Source organism: Parambassis ranga, chromosome 2, assembly GCF_900634625.1.
Source record: "Parambassis ranga chromosome 2, fParRan2.1, whole genome shotgun sequence".
In the NCBI taxonomy this organism is placed as follows: domain Eukaryota; kingdom Metazoa; phylum Chordata; class Actinopteri; family Ambassidae; genus Parambassis; species Parambassis ranga.
This window is the reverse complement of record NC_041023.1, coordinates 12363538-12381908: the sequence shown is the minus strand read 5'-3', so window position 1 is coordinate 12381908 and position 18371 is coordinate 12363538. Positions and strand designations below refer to the sequence as shown.

General features: G+C 42.2%; 1 protein-coding gene across 1 annotated transcript in view; it reads right to left on the bottom strand.

Annotated features, from left to right (window-relative positions):
- The window catches only part of col8a2 (collagen, type VIII, alpha 2), a 35376-nt gene extending 23147 nt beyond the window's left edge, over window positions 1–12229 (bottom strand). Inside the window, exon 1 of the mRNA XM_028428690.1 lies at window positions 11412–12229. The gene's annotated coding sequence lies outside the window, so the exon portion shown is untranslated. The remainder of the gene's footprint in view (window positions 1–11411) is intronic.
- Window positions 12230–18371: the final 6142 nt, after the last annotated feature.

Sequence of the window (18371 nt, the reverse complement as noted above, 5' to 3'; positions counted from 1 at the left end):
AGGAGTGAAAACCCCAACACTCTTTATGTGTGTGTATGTGTTTATATTTCTATGAAAGACAAAATGAGATGGGGACAGAAGACATCAACTCATGTTCAAACCGCAAGATTAAGACATTCAACGCGTGTCGGAGGCACAGGTGATGCGTGTCCGGGATGAGGTTTGTGGCAAGTGGGTATAGAAGCGAACAAGCTAATATATGATCTGTAAATCAGATGTAATGAGTTTTAGATGGCTTGTAAAATGTTCTGAGGCCTGAGCAAAGAACATGTGTCGAGTGTACATGTATTAATGTTAATGTGTGTTTATATATTTGGTTGATGCAGTGCTGCTGCTCACAGATTGCATATCACTGGTATCACATAGCAATACATTATCAAGATGAGTTGCATCATCTGCAATTAGTACATTGATAGCGAACCTGGGGAAGAAAGTCAGAATCAGACTGAGAACAAAGTCAAGGCATGAAGTCAAGGAGCAGTGCTTATCCAACATCGTCCACTGACCCTGCTCCATTTTTTGCACTCACTGGGACTCACTTTTGCTAATGCTGGTCAGGATCGTATGGTATGAGAAAGCCGTGTTTAGATGGCTTTTCACAGCTCCTCAGTTGAGAACAGTGCAAATAGACGTAATGCTAAAATAACAGTGGCCGGAATGCAACGATGCATATGTGGTTGTTGGCCTTGGATGTAGATTTAAGGTCACGAGGCAGACAGATAAACTCCCACTACTTTCCTGTTACATGCTGCTCTGGTCTGTCACATTTTCAGAGTAGGTTGTTGGCAGAAGGTAGACTGGGGTCCTCAAAGAGGGGAGTGGTGGAGGGGAGTCCAACAACAGTAGCCTATGTTGCTAGCACAAGCAAAAGGTAGCAACAGGGTCAAACATACTGTGAAATGTTTTATGGCAGTATGTTGCCAACATGGGGTCAACATTTTGAAACAGTGAACAAAGTTGCATTGTGGGAAATATCACACAGCTAAGAGAAGAACTGTAATGATTAGTGATAAGCCTGGCAGCAATACAAAACCTTTGCACCTTCTTGCTATCACTAAATCATTTTCCCAGACTTGGGAGCAGCCGGCTTCTCCCCTCACAGTGAAAACTGGAGCGGGAAAATGGCATGAAAAAGTTTTCAGACTTAAAAACAAACACTGTCTGATTTACTTTTCCTGCATTTTCTCTCTACTACCCCTTGCCCCTATCCTGCCCATGCCATAACTTTGTCTCCTTCCCTGTCTCCCCTGGACAAGGTATTATAACGGCTGCGGTTTTTATTGGAATAACTTAAATGCTTTTTTATGGTGGGAGCTGGTGTCTGGTCTGTCCTTTGTGTGTATGTGTATGTGTTTATGTGTGTGAGTGTGTGCCGACTCCAGACGCCGTTTCCATCAACAATGCCAAAAACACAATTGCCCTCTTACACTCATAAGGTAATGGCTACAATTTGCTTATCGTACAAGCACAGATGTGTAAATAAATGGAGTCTAGACTGATAGTGCAGACAAAACTTTACCATCTGGGTTTACAATTGTGTTTTTCCCAAAGAATTATAAGTTAACAGAACAATGATGTTTTCTGTTCTAAAACACTTTCAGAGAAAAGAACATAATCCTGAACTTCAATATTTGCTTGTCAGATGATTTTCTCCACTGATAAACTTTGCCTGTCTGTCTGTATCTTCTGTATAGGCCCCCACCCACCAGAGATGCTTTGTGTTACTGCCTGAGCTCCTCTGCAGTGAAAGTGATTACACACACATTCCAGACGCCCTCTGCGGAGTGAGTGATGCACCCATGGAGAAACGCAGACAGAGACAATGCAGGGAGCACATAGGATAAAGTGCATCTGAGGTTACAGATGAGGCATAACGACTCCCAAGACTCTTTCCTCCCTGCAGTTTAGCATATGTAGAAGAGCAAAGTTTGAGTCTTGGCAAAGTGGCTCATATGCATTTTCCAGATGATGCACAATGACAACAGTGCCGCCATGCCACATTTTGACAATAAACAAACAGGACATGTAGGAAGTATCAGAAATGCCAAAGCAAAATGCCAAAATTACTAAAGGAGACTGTGCCGGACTGAATTGAATCCACAGACAGGCAGAGACTGTGAATATGCTGTTGTGTCTGGCAGGCCTGAGAACTATTTGGACAATTTTGGACCCTGGCAGCATTACAAGTAATGCTTTTCTTCCCCCCCCTCTCCCCTCCTCTCTGAATAATCGTATTGCAAGCAGTGTAATGAGTAGAGACGAAGGCAGGAGGAGTGTCACATGGAGTAGATTAGCAGATTAATCGATGCAGACTCTGTGGAGTGCATTCCCCAACACTGTTCAAGATAGGTATCACTGATGGAGAAGGAAAGCAAGACAAAGAAAACAAAACTAATCCAAGATTCTGCTTGACTTCTGATCTTATTATTTATCTTGTGGAACACTTCTCTTACAATGTATACAAAAAAATCTGTTTCAATGGATTAAATATCCTAGCAGCACCATGGGACAATGTTCAACAGGTGCATCCGTATTTACCTGTAACAAGCCCATCTACAACCCCTCCGTCCATACCAACACTAGTATTATTCATTGGGAAAGAGCCCTGGAATATCATTATGTGTTCACTGGGAGATGCATTTCAACACTGGCAAATGGCAATATATATATATGTGATGAACAGGAACAGAAAGAGACACAAGGCAGAAAGAAATGTCAGAAAACCTGGTTTTTGGATCACACTGAGAGACACACATAGGTACACACACATGTGTATATAGCTCTCCAGGGAAAAGCCCTCGATTCATTAGGGCACTGTTTAGAGGGGGTCTATGCACATTCCCCACAAGTGTTGCAGAGGTCTGGATATGTCATTGTCTCCACATGAGAGTGGATGGCTGTTGTGCGTTTCTCTGCTCGGTTACACCTGGCTTGTCTCAGCTGGCCTTCCTCAGCATCCCTCATGATGAGATGTCCTGGCTGATTCACTCCCAGAGAGGGATTAAGTACACAGATCTATGGTTCTCCTCATGTTCCTGATAGTTTAACCAATTTCACATAAAACAGACGGCTGTTTTTTATATTGCAAATGAAAAAACATCCAAAATCCTGCTATATGGATTCACAGAATACTGTTCATCACAAGAGGGATTTTATTCAATACAATACAATACAATACAATTTATTCCCAGATTTATTGACAAGTAAACACTATCAATCTGTAACATGTGTATAGTTCCAGAACAACATGTATGTTGACCTTTTTATGTCTCTGTCTATATAGTGATTCATTCTATAATATATATAATATAAAAATGATTCTATTTCCATGAACTCTGGATACTTGCAAATAAGGTAGGCCAAAAAAGACTGGATCCTACATCTTCCATAATTCCTCCTTTAAATATTTTTAGAATGAACCAAAAAAACAAAAACAGGCACAAGCAAAAAAAAAAATACCTGAAATGCTGAAAACTGCAGAGCCAGATGATACCACCCACCTCACATCACAAACTGTCACATCAATAAGTGAAGCTTTAAAATTTTCCTTTACTACTCCCCATATGCAATCTAACCATGAACAAGCCTCTGACACTGGTGTCTCTTTCCTGCTTCCAACATGAGGTTTGAATCAGCAGGCTGTCATATGGCAGAGACACAGCATTCAGGACACATTCTCTCACTGTAACGATCTGGCGGACATGTCTGCATCCCAGGCTTCCTCCTCCGCCTCCCTTGTTATCCCTCCCTCTTCCTTCCAGACAGTGAAGTGAACAGAACAGAACAGAACATGCCTCATCTCAATGATGGAAGACTGTGACTGGAGCAGAATGAATGGATCCTGTATTACAGGTCTACATGAGAAATGACTCATGGCTGCTGAATAAACTAAAGGGGTATAAATGCAGTGCTGTAATACTCAAATATATCTTTTAAATCTTCAAAACTGCCCAGATTTTTGCTTACCCTAGGGATTAATGGTGTAGAAAGTTTAGCAGATTGCAGGAGTTCTGGGGTATTACTGAGCTTGTTGCTGAACTTGAGGAATGAGCCGACAGGGTAAACAAATACTGGAGTAGTAAAGTGGTTGTGGCAAAACTAAGGCACACTAATTCACGGAGGAATGATCTGTGTCTGGGAGCAAACAGACGGCCCCTGCATGTTTCTGTTGACAGTGGTTCAAATCCTCAGATAGATCAAAGACACCACATGGTTGCTACAAACTGAGTGTTCCTCAGACCAAGCTCATTTTCTCGTTCATGCTTTCCTACCCTCACATCTTTGCCTGCACTTTCACCTCTCCTTATTTCCCATATTCCTATCACACTTTCACCATATGTCAGGAAGGGTAGGGTTTGTGTGGTTTCTGCCCCACTCTGGGTGCAGTCCAGCTTAGGCTCCTTTGGGCTGGTTGTCGGTTCGACTTGCAGAGTGGTCCAGGGCCCTCTGTTAGGAAATGACCACTTCTCTGGTTCAAATTAGCAGTGAGGCAACACAACAGGATTTTTTTTTGCTGGCAGCTTGTGGAGGAAAGTACAGAAAATGCAGGGAGAGAGATAGAGTGTGTGTAGCCATGTGCAAACCACATGAAAGCACATGGTAATTGATTCAAAGCCCTCTGTAATTAAGTATTATGTTGGTTGGCCATGGAACATCCTCCCAGAAGTGGGTGTACTTCTGTTGCATTCACTGTCCAAACAATCACAGGCTTGCATGGTTAATGTCAGGTAGAGGATGTTTTATTTCCATCCACTTATTCTGTACTCTGTCATCCACAGAACATCCAGGTTTTAACTCAGGTCATGTAAATCCTTGACCTTTCTCAGTGTTTTGGGAAGATAGTCCATGTCTGCGATGATTTAGAGCTACAGCTGTGTTCTTACAGCCAACAGCAGTTTCCTAATCTCTGTAATCTCATTCTCAAATGTAGAAAAGGAAAACAGCATTACACCCATATGTATGAATTCAGTCTACAGATATATACTTAATGTCATCGCTGCTCTATAAATGACTGTTCAGCAGTCTTGTGATGAGGTATTGAAATGCTATTTTTTTTAAGGAAAATCTTTCCATTTGCGTGCTTACTCGTATTACCCAGTTGAGTTCACATTGACAGACAAAACAGAGCAAATGCGTGATGGAGAGGGAAACAGTAAGGCCGTCATTGCAATTAGTCTTGAGTTTGTTTATCTTAGTCTTCACTGTAAAGCTTCTCAAATGTTCTCCATTAAACTCCACATGTATCCTTCCTAAACTGTGTTCCGCAGGTCGAGCAGTAAGCCTTCCTGTGAGCATGAAACAACAGCTTCTTTAAGTCCTGCCAAAGTGCATCACCTCTCCTGGAAGCATTATATACTATACCCTAAAACACAAAGACCGCGTACACAAACGCACGATGTAGGGCGCACTTAGTAAAGCAACAGTCTCACACTGCATTCACCTCCAACGAGCTGGAATGAACACAAAGTCGCTTTTTCATTTTATCGTTTCACTGCTTTGCTGCTGATTACAGGAAATGATTAGGGCAAAAGCCTTGAAGGACTGGTTGTGTTGTACACTGTCTAAAGCCTCTGCATTATGAAACACATGTTGCTCAATGGGCTCAAAGTCTGTACAGAAGGGATTAAGTCTCTAAGCCAAGGCCATTTAAACATAAAATCTGAGAGGAAAAAGCACCCTGCATTGACTAATCATGGGATACTGTGATAGCTCAAGTAAAACCTGTGCCTTATTTGATTTTTTTTTACTTACATGCTGTCTTTACATGGGATTGGAGCCATCATAAACATATATCAGTGTACACAAAGATTGTATGAACCGCTGGGGAGGTGTAATTTGTGCTTGTGGGATGCCTAATACAGTGTGACATAACCAAATTTTCAAAAGAAACAATTGAAAAGCTCAGGGTGGTCCACTGTAGAGGATAAGTCGTATTAAATCCATCGCTTTGAGAAATACTGTGAGCCAAACTAAATTTCAGGTGTTTATCTGAGCAGAAACTGGCAACTCCTGCCAGTTTGTTTAAGGCTGGAAGTAAGAGGGCTTACAGATGTTTGTGGCCATGTGGTGGGCACCTGTGGTCACCTGCTGACCATCTAATGTGTTTTTATTCACGCTGGGTAGTATTTACAGTATCAGAACATCAATGTGGGCACAGTTTTATTATTATTATTTGTATTTTTTTAAATGCCTTTTTTCAATTGTCTGTCCTTGAAATAGAAAGATTTTTCTTTTTGTTAAAATACATTGTATTACAGTTAGAGTCATACATATTATTTAACTTGTTCATCAAATTGTGACCTTTCTAGCTACCTATTTAGCTGAACTGCACTATGTTTTAATCCCTTTGACAGACCGAACAGGGTGGACTCACTCTAGCCATATCACATAGGGAGTCATAAGTCATATGATCAATTCTTTAAACATTTATTTGCTCAAAAAGCCAATGCCTATATGCTACTCTGGGGCAGTTTGATTTAGATGGATTTTCTGATGCAAAGAGATTGGGACTGATAACTTTAACTGTGATGTAATTGGTGGAAGAAAACATGTTGATTCAATGCACATATGAAGTATGTTGTCTACTACCGAAGAGTGGGAAAACTCCACTGTGAGCACACAATATGTCACTTAGTAAGCATCCAGCTCCTGCTCCAGAAAATCTGGAGCTCTGTGAAATAAAATGCTTTTTATTATCCCGCTCCAAGGGGATCATAACACCACAATAACCCCAGTCTCCTTTCTCTCTCTCTCTCTCTTTTTTTTTTATGAACACCTACGCACATGTCTAAATCAAGCTCAGACTGAACAATAACAAAGTCTGGAGATTTTCAAATAGTCTCAGAAGAGCTGTTTCCAACCCCTTACTCACTATTGACCCATCGGAGAGAGATATATCCATCCTGCATCTGAAGTGATATAATAAAAATAAACAGTTGGCTTAAGAAGCATGTCTGTAACAAGATGAAAAGAAGGATAATGTAAGTTTTATACTGAGGAATTGACCCCTGTTAGGATTTGGCCCAACGTCCTGCTTTTGGAAGCCCCAAACCAAACTCCGGCCAGACATTGAACCGAGGGGCAATGAATGAAGGAGTCAAACACAAAAGGCAAATAAACCTGCCCACATGCACTGTACACACATACTCATTTGTACTAGCTACCTGAACATACAAACACATGTGCTATGCAGCAGGCCAAACATCAAGCATCTTCATTTTGGCTTCTCATCTCTGTGTTATGGAGTCTGGGACTGTTAAGAGGGAAGGTCAACCTACACACATCCTCAGGAGATGCAGGGAAACTCTTCTTTCCTAGCATCCAGAGATTCACATTAACTTAGAGCAGCACTGACTCTGGATGAGCACTGAGGCCTCTTGTTACTGTTTATTCCTTCTGGGTTCTCTTTGAAAACACAAACTGTTGTCCCAAAAAAAAACCTCTTTGGAAAAATATAGATTTGGAGCCAGGAAGCATTGCTCAATATGTGTTCTGTCCACGGCTTACTCACTGTGCCTGTTCAGGCCTCACTGACTAAAAGCAATGTTTGGCATGGGACAACAAGGCTGCTTTACCACAGGGGTTTTAGTCTGAGCCCAGTAAAGAGTTCGGGTTTGATTTGAGGGGATTGGTAGTCCACCCCAGTAAAAAAATGATGGAAAGAAGGAGGAGAAGCAAGGACAAAGTGGAGCACAGTCAAGAAGAGAGGGGAAAATGTGACGACCCCTGGTACTTCCACCATCAGTTTCCTCCTGCTTCTGTCTGCAAAAGCGTGCCAGTGATAAGTTCCTTCTTATAGCTGAAGAGGGTATGTTGTCAAGCCACTCTGAGCTTTCAGGCCATTCTAAGAGTGAACCTCTGTTGACAGAATCAATGGGAGGCGGAGGAAAAATAACAAAGGGTGTCTGCCAAGCCTCCCCACTGCATGCTCTCCTCGTCTCTCTTTCACCGTCCCCCTGTCGCTGCCAGCCCAGTGGAAAAACTTCCTTTGGTCCAGACATAGTTATGAGAGAAGGAAAGCAAGTGGGAGATTGATATACAGAGATAGGGAGACAGGCAAATGTATTTGAGACTGACAGAGAGATAAAAATAAATATGCGAAGCCGCCAAAATTGTAATCCACATAAAACAGAATTAGAATCATAGAAAAGCCCCTTACTGATGTTTTCCTCCCTTCCTCTTTCTGTCCTCTAGCTCATACTGAGCTGAGAGCCAAAACAATGTCCTTCAATACAAGGGCCTGATTAATAACATGCTGTTCCATCCACTCTGGAGGGCCGTTTGTTTGTTCAGATTCACAATCTGCCATATACCTGACTGACTTCCACATATATCAGTTGCATGTCCAGGCCAAGGTGGCTACTGTTGATGTGCAAACAGGCTTAGACAGTTTAAACCCACGAGGCAGACGGAAGTAAAAGCGAGACAAGATGCAAATCTTCATGCAACCGCACACAGAAAATATGTTACTGTCTGCCTTTTTCTTATTCCCCTTTTAGCCAAAAAACAAATCCAGCCTATTAATCTTACATGTTATGGTCCAGGCTCTGATTAAGACCAGGACCTGTATTCTGTGTCCACCGCCTTTCACTGCAATTTTTCATTCAGTATTTCAGCAGGACCAGTTAGCATTTCCTCATAATACACACTGAAGAGTGTGCACAAGCACAGTGTGTGTGTGTGCAGCTATAATTACAGCTTCCGGCCAAAAACAGAGTGCTTTATGAAAAAAACACACTGGAGAAAATCTATGAAACTAAACGCTCTGATGAGAGACATTTGTGTGTGTGCGTGTGTGTGCGCTTGTGCTCTAAAGGTGTTTTGAGTTCCAAGACAGTTAAGGGAAAAAGCGGGCGTTGACTTTTGCTTGAGAATGAGTGGCATTCTCCTTCATTTCCTGCTAGCACTGAAAGTAACAGAGGCACATGTGCTCACCCACTCTCAAACAAAAACAAATGGCAAAAGCTTACACAACCATAACACAGAGGCAACGCATGTAGCCTATACTGTAGCCCATGTGTTCTCTAAAGTCTCTAAAGGCAAGTGCTGTGAGTAGAAATGAGAGAAAATGTGATTTAATGGTAAGATAGAAATTAAGTGGTAATGTTTATTTGCAGTAATTTGCTGTAATAAAATTCTTTACTGTACAATACATCAGCAGTAATCTTCTTAACCACACAATGCCATGTGTTTGTGTCTAGTTTTGACAGTGAACTTCCTGCTGTTCTGCCCCCTTGTGGTCACAAGCTGTAGGTTATTTTAGAAGCCTGTGGGTGAACAAGTGGGTGACAGAGAACTAGAATAGAATAGAATAGAATAGAATAGAATAGAATAGAATAGAATAGAATAGAATCACACATATATATATGCACACTCAAGTGTATATTTTATAAAATAAAATAAAATAAAATAAAATAAAATAAAATAAAATAAAATAAAATAAAATAAAATAAAATAAAATAAAATAAAAATAAAATAGAATAAAGAGCTTGTGTTAAATTTGCTGTCTTCACTTCAATATGTTCTGGCCTATAAAGTAAATGCAGCAGGGCGTGAGAAGCTCAGCACTATATGAAAAGGCGGTTTGGCAACTGACAGCATGTTCATCTGTTTGAAATGTGTGAGCGTGTGTACATGTGGAGCATCTTCCATGTAGGTGTTTGCACTGCTCGGGGCATAAAGCGTGTGGTGTGTGCCACTGTGTATCCAGCGTAACTGTCGTTTGTATATGCTCGGCCACGCTTTGGCGCTTTGTATCAAAAGGCCAGAATGGGCAGTTGGTTGGAGCCTGGTAGTTGTGGTCAAATAATGCACTGCACACACAAACACACACTTGAGCTGCTTGTAACCACAAGTTGGACAAGTTGCCACCCACCGGAGGATACAAATTTTAGTGGAAGTCAGTGGTTGCTGTGGTTACAGCACAAAGTTGCCATCACCCATGTGCCAGGTATTGTAAAAACATGCCAGTGATTCTGGAAATGGGCAGAAAGAAGCATAAATCTTGCCACCTATAGGATCTTTAATCGAAACAAAGAGTGTAAGTGGGAAGCAGACTGGAAACCACTAAATCTACACGAGAGGCCCTGAACTTTATGAGCAACTTTGAACAGTAAAGCAGACACTGCTGCACACCAGCAGCTCTGCAGACCTGAGAGCTCACCACTGTAACCGGGAAGGAGAGTTCATGCTTTCGTGTGAATATCCTAACCTGCTCACCACACTTTAATGCTTACAGAGATTTAGTGAGCGATGTGCATGCATGTTGGGCTACACGTGTGCACACAAACAGACACTTATCCAGTTGACTTCTCCTGCCGTAAGCCAGTGAAACAGAGGGATGCTGCCAAATGTTTTTGGTTTTCAGAACTCCAGACCGCTGTCTTTCCAGACTCTCTCTCTCTCTCTCTCACCCCCCTCTCTTTCTCTTACTCTCACTCTACACCTCTCTCACTCTCCTGCCTGCTGCTGGTACACTAAAAACACATGTGATCAAAAATGTATCTCCTCAGCAGAGCATGGATTTTAGAATCTTTCTGTTTGGGATGTTTCCTTTGCCTTCTTTTTGCCTTGCTCATTCCTTTCTATCTCTCTGCTATCCTGATAGTTTGTCATGGAGGATACCTGAGCACTCAGTCACAGCTATCTGTCCTCTTTCTGTTTGCAATGGAGGGGTGTCGTTACAAAGGAATGCAGTGTCGTTTGCCAGAGGCGTCACAGTGGATGGACAGAGTGAAGCAACAGAGAAGAGAAGAGAAGAGAAGAGAAGAGAAGAGAAGAGAAGAGAAGAGAAGAGAAGAGAAGAGAAGAGAAGAGAAGAGAAGAGAAGAGAAGAGAAGAGAAGAGAAGAGAAGAGAAGAGAAGAGAAGAGAGTACAGAGTACATACCACTCCAATATGATTAACAGATATGATCAATAAGAAGCAGACCGTGCCATATGAGTAGCAATTACATTACATACAAACACGAGATCCATCCACATGGGGTCAATAACCCGTTGTACATATCCTGCTACCACACTGCCCCACCCCAAAACACTCTTACGATACACACCACGCCCACATTAACATCATCAACAACAGTCTCAGATGTATAGTTATGTATTCATCAACAGTGTCAATTCAGAACAGAATCTATTGATCACCATCACCACACTGAGATGGCTATATTCTGGTGAACAAACAGTGTGGGTTCTTTTTAATCTGCAAAGTCTGTGCACTGGCTTATGACTGAGGAGAATTATGCAGGTCCCATGACTTAGATATTGAAACTGTTTTTTAAATGTTTTTCCTTTCCTGTTCTCTTCTTCTATTTCTTTTGGCCCATTTTACTTCAGGCACATGTGATAAAAAAGGAGATGACAGGACATGAGGATGCAAGCAGAGCCAGAAGAAATGTGAAGGCAGGCTTACCTTTCTCTCCTCAGAGTGTTGAGGTGCAGTGTGGGGTGAAACTAGGTAAGGGCAGCAGAAGGGGTGCGCTTCAGGTGGGTGTCTCTTCTACCTCCCTCCTTTGCTTCAGCCACGCGTGTCTCCCATGGGATGCATCAAATATTCAGTGAACATGCAGCCAAATGTGTGGAGAGGTGTCCTCCTGGGCAAAGAGCTGGCACCCTGAAATGGTCCAGTGCTGCTCACAAAAGCCAGAAAAAAAACAAACAAAACAAAAACAAAAATGACAAAAACCAAAAACAATGTTAGAAAAAGGATATATTCAACTATAGGTGAAAAACAATGGTCTCTTCAACTTTTATTTTTCTGCCTGCAGCAAAAAACAAGAAAGTCCATCCATGTGCTCTTTGGTAGAGATGGTGTTAGTAAGAGAGGAGCTGAAAGTGCAAGTGAAAGGAGAGGGGGGAAAAATCCTCTCTGTGCCGTCTTCAAGCTGTCCAGACGCAGGTCTGAGGAGCACCTTCCCAATCTGTACGCTCTCGCTCTCCAGGGTGGAAAGTAGGAGGGAAGGAGCAGGGAGCAGGACAGAGAGGGAGTGAGAGTGAGTAACAGTGGAGTGAAACTCAGTCAGTCAGTCAGATCAGTCAGGCAGGCAGGCAGGCAGGCAGGCAGAGAGAGAGGCTCTGTATTTGGAGCTAAAGGCTGTGGGTCCAAGCAGGTTCTCGCTCCCACTCCCAGGACTTATAACCAGGGGCTGTACACCTTACTGGTCCAATCTCCCTGGCTTACTCGGCGATCCCTCTCCCACTGACTTATTTTGGGAAAGACAGACAGGATTGTTCATTGGGTTAACCCCCTTCATACAAAAAGCAAGTGTCTGTGGCTGGCTGCAGTGAGGAAGGAGGGGAGTGAGCAGGATGGGGTGGGGTAGCAGCCGCACACAGAGGGGTGGGAAGGACGAAGGGAACGAAAAGAGGCTGAAAGAAGGGGAATTCTGAGGTATCTTGCTCATGTTCTGCCTCTCTCTGCTCTACTCACTTCTCTCTTCTCTTCTCACCCTCAGCTTCATCCTTTCGCTTTTTTGAAAAAAGTGAGGTTTCACCTGTACTTATTGGCATCAAACACCCCTGAGATTTTAATCCTCGGGTCTCCCACAACAACTCCCCTTCTCTTGCCTTGTAGCTCAAATAGCTAATTAATCGTCTCTGTGCATGACATAACACTGGTTAAGTGTAAAACATAAAGGAGCATTGTGTTTTCGCCTAAAACTCCTGTGGTTTGTGTATAATCATTACATGATACCACTCTCTTGGGGGTTAATCACCAAAGCACAGCAGTAAATTACATCGTTTCACATTTCACTACTACTACAGCCCATCTATTCATTGCTACAAGATGTATTACAAGCATCAAATAGAGCTTACATTTAAAATGTGCCAAACTTTTGCTGGGAAAATGCATAAATTCTCATCAAAACGGGTGAGTGGAAATCATGTTTTGGAGCTAACCGCATGGATGCAGTACAGTCAGTCCTTATCGTTCACCAGGTAACTTCCAACAGAGCACCGGGTTACTTAAACCCGCACAGGCTTAGCATTCAGTGTTTAATTGGCAGCTTGCTAGCTGGCCCTGTGCTATGGTAGTGGACCTTGAAGAGCATGCTGTTCTGCGCTTTTGATTGGACGTGCTGGAGGCCTAGCCTTTTCCTGAAAGATCTACTGGGACTAAGCCATTGGCTGAGTTAAAGATCAGATAGAGGCTGTGGTGCCAAATAGATCATGAAACGCTACAGTGTCAGGAGAGAAAGAATCCAAGTTTTATTCATTATCAAGTGGTGCCAGTTGGTAGAGGTTTATAACAGGCTCTGTCATTTCAAACATCAATGCAGAAGCTCCAGCTATAGTTATCAAAAGCTGGCAGTCCTGCTGTACTTTTCTTATTCATGTTTTGCTCATGAAGAGCAATAAACGTCCCCAGACTGTGTAATCTACCAGCCATTAAGAAGTCGGGGACTGAACTCAGCTTTTCCTCGCATGAGAACTAGGCAACATCTCAATAAGGGCATATTTGGGTAATGTGTATTATATTTAATGGGACCTGCTGTTTAAGACTGTCATTATGGCAAAATTTACAGTGCAGATGGGGTTTTAAGTGCTTTATATTCTGGCAAATTCCACCAATATCATGATAGCAAAGTAATTAAACTTTCCCAGGAGAAGTAAAAAAAATGGCATTGGTTTTATTTCTCTCTATTTGTAGACATCTGCACTGTATTGATGAAGGGCCATAAAAGCTGGCTGTTGTTAATTGTGCAATCCAGATCAAATGAAGTAGTATTTTGTTCGAGACTGGAGTCCACCAAATTGAATAATCTTTGAAAAATAAGCAGCAGGCGTCACGTCTGTGAATGAGACACGGTGCAGTTGAAGTTAACTGAACGGCTCTGTGAACATGAAAAGGGTGGAGTGACCAGACGCCCAGCAATGATGTCATCAATAGGGTGCCCTGTGTGGCATTCAGGCTTGCCATTCATTCACCGACCCCACCCCCAGGTGTGTGTTTGTAAGTTAGCACATGTGTGTGTGTGTATGTGTGATGTTGTTGATCACACCCTACCATAAAAGCAATGGCTGTCTGTAGCTCAATGAGGCAAAAAATTGGCAGGTGGAGGCTCATGCACACAGACACACAAACACAAGAGAGTCTTGCATCTCTTCTATTTGTGGCTATGCTACAGTTACACTGAAGAATTCTGCCTCTGGCTGCTCAAAAATCTCAGCTCACTTTCTAATGCTCTCTCTCACACACACACACACACATTTATGCTCACTCATACCCCGTTGGTCAACACACACCCCTTGAAAAATCCCCAAACCATTCACTTCAGCATGGTACAAAAGTCCCCTCCCACTCGCTTGCTTTTACAAGGTGAAACATTCCCGAGAAAAGGGAAAAAACACCTGGTATAAGTTTCTCTTTTTTCACTCCACTTTTCCCCTTCGCTCCATTCCATTAGTAAGAGTAAAAACAAACAGCGGAGGTTTACTGACTGGAAAACTGTTGCATTGCATCACAGACCCACTTTTACTCTTGATGTCCGTCAAAACCCCCAAAATAAGCCATGAAAAGCAGGTTGGCGTCACACGTACACTTCACCCACACCACACCCGGTGTACCCAAACATAGACCCACTATGTGTTAACGGATGGGGGTCTGTTCTGCTCAAAAGGTGGTGTGTTTAGGGTGGAGTGGGTTTGTTTGGGGGTGCATGTGAGCTGTGTGAATAGCTGGAGTGTGTTACAGGGTGGAGTTGTTTGTGAGCCTGATTGGAATAAAGTTTTTGGGTTGTAATGCGACCTTGTTTATTCAAGTTAGTGGTCACAGAAGTATTGTATGGTATGGTCGCACAAGCTAACATGGTTTTGACAGTGTTTAATCTCATTATTCTGATGCATAACATTCTCTGGCTGGATTAGAAGTTACACCTAATGCACTCCTCTTCACGTAAGCCCCTTTTATTCAAACAGGACACCGATATCAAGTAACAAAGGTCAGAGTTGAAGGTTCATTCGGGGACAGCAGAGGACAGGTGTTCCTCTCTTCCATCTCACTCCTTTCTCCTCTGCTTTTATAGTCCCTTCTTTTATTCACTATCAGTCTCTCTTTCCCTCGGGCGACAACCCAAAAGGGCCGTTTTCTCTCAGGTGATGTGGTCCACCTTTGTCTGCTCTAACCTTACAAAGGAATGCCTGGCATTCACCAAGCTGTGCCTACACAGGGCTGTTAAGGACAGCGCGAAATAGCTGGCAAGTGAGGATGGTAAAAGAGAGGATAAGGCAAGAAGGAAAGGGGATTTAAGTTAAGGAACTGTTGAAGAAGAAAACATTAGAATGAGAGGAAGAGAGAGTCAGTGAGAGGAAAAGAAGAAAACATTTAGAGAAAGTACTGGATAGAAGCAAGGAAGGAATGGAAAGAGACTGCTAAAGAGAAGGAGGAGTTTTAGTTTTTAACACAAAACTTGAGGCCTCTGAAATTGATATAAATTTCAAGAGGGAAATTCCTGTGAGATGGGTTTGGGCCTGTGCCACCGTTAGCTGGCACAAGGGTGCAGAGTGTGGGCGAAGTGATGGGAGGGTCAGAGAGAAGAGGGATGTTGGATGTATAGATCAATAGATAGAGCAGGTAGAGGAGGAGATGTTTTTGGCCAAACTCCTCCTGGCTCACCTGACGCTTATTGTTGCCGAGCTCAGTTTCCCCCCGCGGGTAATCATTTGACACTGATAAAAGGGAGAAGGGGGAACAGCGGAGAGAAAAAGGATGACAGTGTTTCCACCCTGGGAAAAAGCTCTGTGTTGAGATTAGAGGACAGCTGGGGTAATTCTTCCATCCATTGAAGTGGGTAAGAGAAGACTAAGAGAAGAAAATGCAGATGCAAGAGGAAATAACAAGGTGTTTAAAGAGTAATCCCACAAAACACTTTCCACACACACCACCGAATGACTGAAGGCAGGGGGGAGGGAGGGGGTGCACATTTTTAAGTGTTTCCACAGTCCACCTTTCTAGCTCTGGCACATACTGTACACTTACCCACCTACACATATACACACAAGATGCTGCAGTATGTGTAAATAGAAGAGTGGCGACTGAATGGTATTTTACTGCTTCTGTATTTATGGCAGGTTATTTTGACCCTGGGTGGTCTCTGCTGAAAGACTTCGAGGGTCATTAATCATCAGTCGGGAATCAGATGTCAGGTGTGTGTGTGTGTGCATAAAAAGGAAAGAAGAGCGAAAGCAGTTACTGTACTGTATTGTATGCTAAAGCTGTAAAAATGCAAGCGTGTGTGTTTGAGGTTAGCCTTGCGTACCAGTGGATATCCTAATCAGCTGAGCTGGTGGTGAGATGAAAGAATGTGAAGATTATTGCCTGGTAATTGTTTCCAGAGTGCAACAGTGCTGCTATATCTCAAACTGAAAAACGTTCATTGCAGTGTGTGTGTGTGTGTGTGTGTACAAGAAAACACAAGGGTCAAGGGATACACGCATGAGCAGAAGGTCCAGCAATCAGGCATCCTGCTCATGAATGCATATCCTTGATTTAAAGCAGACAGTTAATCCAGCTTTTTTTAAATTCCTCTTTTATTTACCATTCTCAAAAGTGCATCCAATGACAATCACTTCCTCCCTGATTACTAACTTAACGACCCTAAGATCTGTACTCCTCTGATAAGCCCATGACGCTCACAGTCATTCAACAATTCAAATTCTATTTTTCTTTCTCCCTCTCGATGACAGGCCGTTCTCGGCTACATGGCCCTGACGGGGGAAAGAAAACGTCGATCTTCCGCAAACAAAGAGAGAGAGAGAGACAGAGACAGAGAAACGTTAAAGTTTGTTTTGTTATAGTTTTTAAAACCATTTTTCCTTTTCAGAACCAGCAGGCAGGAGAGCAATTTCCTTCACAGCAGGAGCAACAGAATCCCCTAACCCAAACAATCAGGTTAGAATAAATAAAGTCAACTGCCAGAGTTTAGCACATCCAAAAACTCCACCCTGGTTAGATATGAGGGGCAGCCACTGTGGTCCAGGGATGGACAAAGTTCATTCATGGGTGTCTTAGGGTTTATTCTAAAAAATCCAGCTGTTTCACAGTTATGTCATAAGAAGATTTCCTATTGTGGTGCCATTTGTTACATTTTATTAATATAAATCATGAAACTTGTTGACAAGATGTTTACTTCTGATCACTTACACAGTAATAATTCATTGTGTTGACCAATTTAACACTTCCTGATCAGTGGTGGTCTCTTTCTGTCTGATGGGATGACATCTATAAAGAATTTATTTTGCGATAATGAGCCATAGCAGTGTGGAATAATGATTGATATCTCAAGAAAACAGCATAAGCTGTTTTCTCAGCACATTTGTTATCTCTAGACAATTAAGTCATGTTTGTCAAAAGACAGCCCGATATGAAAATGATACAGCAATTAAGCTGTGATGATAAGATAACAAGCTAAACAAATATTATAAGTAACCATGACAGACTTCCTGCTTCAAAAACACAAGCATGATAATCTTGCTGAGAAGATGTTACATTAAACTGTTGAATGGTTGTCTGTCACTTCAACTGAACTACAGCATACAACACATTTAAATGAATAGTTTAGGCTAGATTATACATTAGGCCTCAGAAACAACAAAGGGTAGAGGGTAGTTTTGTCATGATGTGTTGTTACAGTGTTTTTGTCAAGGATTAGCAATATGTCATGTCAACAGTTTACAAAAATTAATGTAGTCTATTCCTTAATCTGGCTTGCTAGAGGAATTAATAGAAAAAATCTATATAAGGGTAACGTTAAAATTCCAAAACTGCAGTCCTTTACATATCCACTTGAGGCTAACACAAGTGGATCTCTGTATTGTGTTTTACTACTATGCAATTGATAAATAAAAAGGTAAATAAATGTTATCAGTGGAGATTATAACTGAATTATTGTCCAATAAAACCATAATTCATACCAGAGACCACCATTCATAACTCACCCCATGAGTCAGTAGCCATCCCATTAATCCCTGTGTTTGCAGGTCCTGCTCTCAAAGCATTACAGTAACCTGGGATGTGACCTCTTTAGCAGCAGCAATCCTTTTGCTGACCTTTTCCCTCTTGTGTTCACACAAGTAGATTCTGTGCCCCTGCTCCAAATGCCATAGAAGGTCAACACAGGCCCCCTGAAACCTGCTGCTGTAACTTTAGTCCTACTATAACAAACTCATTTAGTAACTTGACCACTTGCTGACCCCGAAGATGCTTCAAGGATTGTTTGTTTTTGTGTTACAACCCCTTTTAAGTCGTATATGTCTTTCTTTGTTAGCAGCTGCATCTTCCTAAATGCACACACATTTAAAAGCTGTATACTGGTACCCTTTCTCACCTGGCTTCCTGTCCAGCTCTGTGAATGTATCCTGACCTTGGTGCTCA